Here is a 6,557-nt window from a genome sequence, read left to right as displayed (position 1 = left end):
CTGGCCTCGAACTCACAGTGATCCACCTGCCTCTGCCTCCCGAGTGGAGTGCTGGGATTAAAAGTGTGCACCACCATGCCCGGCTTCAATGCAGACTCTTACCACTAAGCACCTCGCGCCCCAGGTTAGGATGGCACTATTTCTGGGCTGCTAGCTTCTCCAGTGTGCAGACTGACAGGCTAGTCCAGGGGTTGTCAGACCTCCTTCTATGTTGTGGACAGGTCTTTTTCAAGAGGTGCTAAGGATGAGGGCTGGAGAGATGGCTCAAAAGAGCACTGGCTGTTCTTCCAAAGGTCCTGAGTTCAATTCCCAGCAACCACATGGTGGCTCACAACCACCTATGAGATCTGGTGCCCTCTTCTGGCCTGCAGGCACACATGTGGGCAGAATACTATATACATAATAAATAAATCTTCATTTGTAAAGAAGATGCTAAGGAGTGCCCTCTGGTTCTCACACTTAATTCCTTACTTGATGATGCCTCTTTGTCTTTCTCCCACAAACTGGCTGCCCTAAAAAACTGCCTTCCTGTCCCACAGACCCTTGGAGCATGTCCACCACACTCCTTAAGGGCCTGGGTTCCCTTCTTACTAGTCTGCCTAAGACAATGGGCTAGTTTTAACAAAGCATTTCCACTGTTTACCAAGGGGGAGCTCCCTCTCTCAGCAGTGATGGGGTTCTCACCGCCAGCTAGCCAGCGGTTGAGTTGGTTACAAAATCCCTTTGTAGAGTTTATTTTTTCTTGGCTCACAGACAGCACCAAGTGGATTAAGTCCAACCGCCCTAGAAGCAGATGTGGAGATAGCTAGCTAGCACCCAGGGAGCTTAGGTGGGGTCTTGTTTGGTCAATCCATACCTATGGGCAAGTGAAGGCAGAGCTAACTACAAGGCAACAGCAAAAGCCTCCCTCTATGTTCCAGAGGGGAACTCGGGGCTGGATGGCCCTTCAGAGCTACACCGCAGCCCGCCAACAGCAGAAGCTCTAGGTTTTTGTATTCTTACACTCAGGAAAGGCAGCCGCCTCTTCAGATGGAAGTAACCAGAGGAGCTGGGAGACAGGCAAGGACAAGTTGGGTCCGTCTTAACATACAAGACCCTGAGTCTGAGGGACAGTCTGGGTGGCACGCCACAGGGTGCACCAGAGAGCCAAGGAGACAGCAACGTGACCCAGAAGTCAGAATGCCTGATGGGCAGAGGAGGGAAGAAGGAAGGGTGGCTAAGTCCCTGTCTGGGGTTTACTCATGGGGTTTACAGACTGCAGTGGAAACAGTTCTGCTAGAGACCACAACTGGAGCTATTGTATCTGGGGACATGCAAGTCAGGTTGCCTTAGAAATGTGAACTGTTTTAACTATGTAGTTGGGGGTGCATTAGGAAAAAGCCTGCAGCATCCAGTGAAGTTGGAAGCCAGGACCAAGAAAAGAACAAAGGGTTAAAAGGGATGAGTCATGTGACTCAGGGAGTACTGAGGTTTCCACCAGTACCAAAGGATACAAACCAAACAGTTCCTGGGTCCAGGGCAAGATGGCTCAGCTGGTAAAAGTGCTCTGCCAAGCCTGAGTTGGCTGAGACCCACCTGGTGGAAGGAAGGAACATATTCCTCCAAGTGGTCCTCTGACCTTCACACAGACACATAAATGTCAATTTAAAAATTAATATAGATACAAACATCTAGTTTTGTTTGAGACAGGGCTCAGAGAGAGAGAGAGAGGGAGAGAGGGAGGGAAAGAGGGAGGGAGAGAGAGAGAGAGAGAGAGAGAGAGAGAGAGAGAGAGAGAGAGAGAAAGAACAAGTTAAAACTTGCAATCTTGGGTCTAGAAGGAGGGCTCAGAGGTTAAGAGCATTGTCTGTTCTTCTTCCAAAGGTCCTGAGTTCAATTCCAAGGAACCACATGGTAGCTCATACCATGTGTAATGAGATCTTTTTTTTTTTTTTTTTTTTTTGAGACAGGGTTTTCTCTGTGTAGCCTTGGCTGTCCTGGACTCACTTTGTAGACCAGGCTGGCCTCGAACTCACAGTGAGCCACCTGCCTCTGCCTCCGAAAGTGCTAGGATTACAGGTGTGCGCAACCATCCCTGGCTTATTATTTTTTTTGTTTTTCGAGACAGGGTTTCTCTGTGTAACCTAGACTATCCTGGACTCACTTTGTAGACCAGGCTGGCCTTGAACTCACAAAGATCCGCCTACATCTGCCTCCCAAGTGCTGGGATTAAAGGAGTGCACCACCACTGCCTGGCTCTGCCCTTGGTTTATAATGGGATAATATTCCCTCTTCTGGTGTGCACTAAGACAGAGCACTCACCAGCCATGGTGGCATATGCCTTTAATCCCAGCATTCGGGAGACAGATGCAGGTGGATCTCTGTGAGTTCGAAGCCAGCCTGATATACAAATTGAGTCTAGGACAGCCAAGACTACACAGAGAAACCGTGTCTCAAAAAACAAACAAAGCATTCATATATATAATTTTCTTAAAAACTTGCAATCTTGGAAAAAGCCATTAAATATTTATCTCCAAGTTAAGTAGTCTTTATAGCTGCTTAAAGAATGTCTCAGGGGGAGCTGGAGATATGGCTCAGAGGTTAAGAGCACAGTCTGCTCTTCCAAAGGTCCTGAGTTCAATTCCGAGTAGCCACATGGTGGCTCACACCCATCTATAATGAGATCTGGTGCCCTTGGGGGAGGGGGAAGAAAAACCAAGAATGTCTCAGGATGTAGCCCAGCTTTCAAATCACTAGATTCAGAAACAAGTGTATAGCAGTGCCAGTGCCACACCTGCCTTCACTCAGCTACACCTTCATGTGCTGGGTTTGCAGACAGTCGTGCAGGATACGTTCCCACGACTTCAGAACAAGTGACTTATTCAGAGGATTTGAACATGTATGTTGGCACAGATTGGTAACAGCTTTGTTAAAAGATTTATTTCATGTGAATGTGTGCAGAGCTCATGCCATGGTGTACATGTGGAGGTCAGAAGATAACATGAGTGCTCTTCCACGAGTTATCCTCTGTTCTTCACAAGTGAGGACAGCATGCGCGCGCGCGCGCGCGCGCGCACGCACGCGCACACACACACACACACACACACACACACACACAGTAAAACAGGATCTGGGGAGACTGGTGAGATGGCTCTGCCTGTTCTTTCAGAGGACCTGAGTTTAATTCCTAGGACTCATGGAGGTTCACACTTTCTATAAATCCAGGTACAGGGGATCTGAGGCCCTCTCCTGGCCTCCTTGGCACAAGACACACAATGCCAACATACACACATACAACAGAAGAACATCAACATTTTGTTGGGAGATGACTCAGTGGGACAAGCCTGAGGACCTGAGTTCAAATGCCCAGAACCCACCCAGAGCCAGGCCAGGGAGAAAGCATCTGTAACCCAGTGCTCTTACAGCGGGACAGGCTATAGAGTCCCCACAAGTCCATGGGCCACTTAGCCTGGAAAAGTCTCAAGTGAGATGGAAAGCAAATACTGTTGAGCTTGTCCTTTGACTGCCACACTGGCATCCAGTAAACACCCCCTAAGCCCTCTCACTGGTCCCTGGAACTGTACTGATGCTTGTATGCATCCTTTGTTACTGGTATAAACTGTAGCTGTAATGGGACATACTTCATCTTTTTAATGCTTCACACCCATGCCTTGGCCCCACATAAAATGAAAAAACAAAAACTCTCAACACAAATGAGTAAATAAAAAAAGTACCATAATCGCAGCGCAAAACTGAGGTAGCATGCTTTGATTTCAACTATGACCTCCTGGAAGAGGTCAAACTTGAGTTTGTTTTGGTGTTGCTGGGGACCGAGCCCGGGCTTTGTGCATACTAGGCAAGTGCTTTATCATTGAGTCACATCCCAGTCTGCACGAACAAAATTACAGAGATGGTAAACAGTTGAGAGAGAGAACAGAACAGCGGAAACTTAGGAGGCTGTGGAAATACTTTCCAATGGCGGATCTGTACCATCATACAGGACCTGAAACTGCAGGCTGCTACCAAGAATAAAACCCAAAGTAACATCAGGCTATGTGTGCTGTCAGAGTTTAATGACTACAGCTGGTGAGGCATGAGACAGGCTGTGCAACCGCCAGGCTGGAGAGCTATTTTTTTTTTTTTTAACAAAATGGTATTTTTCTTTTCTTTAAAAGAGAGCATCAGATCCTAGTATAGATGGTTCTAAGCTAACAAGGAGGATGCCAGGAATTGAACTCAGGACCTCTAGAAGAGCAGACGGTGCTCTTAACCACTGAGTTAGGCTGCAGATCTCTACCTATCCCATTTTACAAGAACCTAAAACTGACCAGGTACGGTGATGCAAGCCTTTAATCAAGGCAGAGGGCAGAAGGTAGAGGCAAATCTTTGTGAGTTTGAGGCCAGCCCGGTCTACAAATTGAGTCTAGGACAGCCAAGGCTACACAGAGAAACCTGTCTTAAAAAACCAAAAACCAACCAACCAAAAAATACCAACAAAACCAAACACCAAAAAAAACAACCTCGCAAAAAAATCTTAAATAATTTTCTAATTGTTTTATTTTTCTATTTTCTCTGAAAAAACAAACAAACAAAAACCAAAACCCTGGGTTGGAGAGATGGCTCACAGGTTAAGAGCACCATTTGCTCTTCTGAAGGTCCCGAGTTCAATTCCCAGCAACCACATGGTGGCTCACAACCACCTATAATGAGATCTGGTGCCTTCTTGTGGTGGGCAGGCACACGTGTGGGCAGAATACTATATAAATATTAAATAAATCTTTAAAAAAAGAAAAAAACTTCCAAAAATTGTTCATACTAATTGACCTCATATGTTGACAGTAAAACTACCTTTGTGTCAATTTTGTAAAAAACAAAAAAATTTAAACCAATACAGTTCACTATGGGGGTGGTCTTAAGTCTTTCAGTCATTTTAAAGTATTAAAAACAAATTAGATTATCTAGAACCAGGTCATAAAACTGGACATCTTACAGAGACAATGAACTTGTTGTGTTAAAAACAGAACTAGGGAGCTGGAAAGATGGCTCCGAGGTTAAGAGCACTGGCTGCTCTTCCAAATTCACAGCAACCACATGATGGCTCACAACCACCTATAATGCCCTCTTCTGGCATGCAGGTGTACATGCAGGCACAGCACTGTATACATAATAAATAAATAAATACATTTTGCCTGTAATCCCAGCACTGAGAAGGCAGAAGTAGGTGGATTTCTTTGAGTTCCAGGCCAGCCTTGTCTACAAAGTGAGTCCAAGACAGCTAAGGCTACACAGAGAGACCCTGTCTTGAAAAACAAACAAACAAGCCCGGCAATGGTGGCGCGCACCTTTAATCCCAGCACTTGGGAGGCAGAGACAGACGGATCGCTGTGAGTTCGAGGCCAGCCTGGTCTACAAAGTGAATCCAGGACAGAGACACAGAGAAACCTTGTCTCAAAAACAAAAAACAAGGGCTGGAGAGATGGCTCAGAGGTTAAGAGCACTTACTGACTGCTTTTCCAGAGGTCCTGAGTTCAATCCCAGCAATCACATGGTGGTTCACAGTCATCTTAATGTGATCTAATATGTACTGTATACATAATAAATAAACAACCCCCCCCACAAAAAACCAAAACCAAAACAAACAAAAAAGCAAAGAAAAAGAAAAAAAAACAAAAACAAAAATAGCACTTGGGAGGCAGAGAGAGGTGGGTCTCTGTAAGTTTGAGGCTAGCCTGGTATACAGAGTAAGTTCCAAGTCAGAGCGGTTACATAGAGAAACCCTGTCTCAAAACACAAAAAACAAACAAACAAAAACAAAAAATAACCCCTCAAGAAAATTAGAACCAGATTTGAAGCCGAGAAGCAACCCTCCAAGGGTGATACCGACACCTGACGGGGCATAGGCCTGTAATCCTAGCTCCCAAGTTCATGGCCTGCTGAGCTAGAATGAGCTCAGGGCTAGCCTGAGCAGCTGAGTGAAACCCTGTCCACAAACAAACAGCGAAAACAGAAGACCAGGTTTACAGTTACAAGCAAGCTCTTACTACCATGCGTTGAGGGTCTTGGCCGGTCTTTCCATGCAACAAAAGCCTTAGGTATTAGGCCTAAATTTATATAAAGGACACAAGGAAGTCACCACCCGCCAAGAATGACTCTGTACCAGCATTTAACAGAGAGCAACCTGTGTCAATGTGGTACCATCTGACTTGGGTAACCACCAGTCAAGCTGGGCTTGGGAGTGCACACCTTGAAGCCTAGGGTTCCTGGAAGGTGGAGCCAGGAGGATCAGGACATGGTAAATTCCAGGTCAGCCTGGGCTATGGAGACCACCCCCAAACAAACCCAAAACCACAGGAAATAGGAAGGTCACAGCATAATTTTTTTTGGGGGGGGGGGCACAGTATAATTAAACTACTGTAATTCAAGTTTGCTTATGGGATTGGAGGTAGTGCTTGCCTAGCATGTATAAAGCCTAGGGTCCAATCCCTGCGCTACCTGTAATCCTAGCACCTGGGGTGCAGGAGGACCAGAAGTTCAAGGTCCTCATCCTCAACCACAGTTTAGTTTGAGAGAAAGTTAAT

The sequence above is a fragment of the Acomys minous genome (genome assembly GCF_964271855.1).
Source record: "Acomys minous genome assembly, chromosome: 12".
Lineage (NCBI taxonomy): Eukaryota > Metazoa > Chordata > Mammalia > Rodentia > Muridae > Acomys > Acomys minous.
This window is presented reverse-complemented; position numbering follows the sequence as displayed.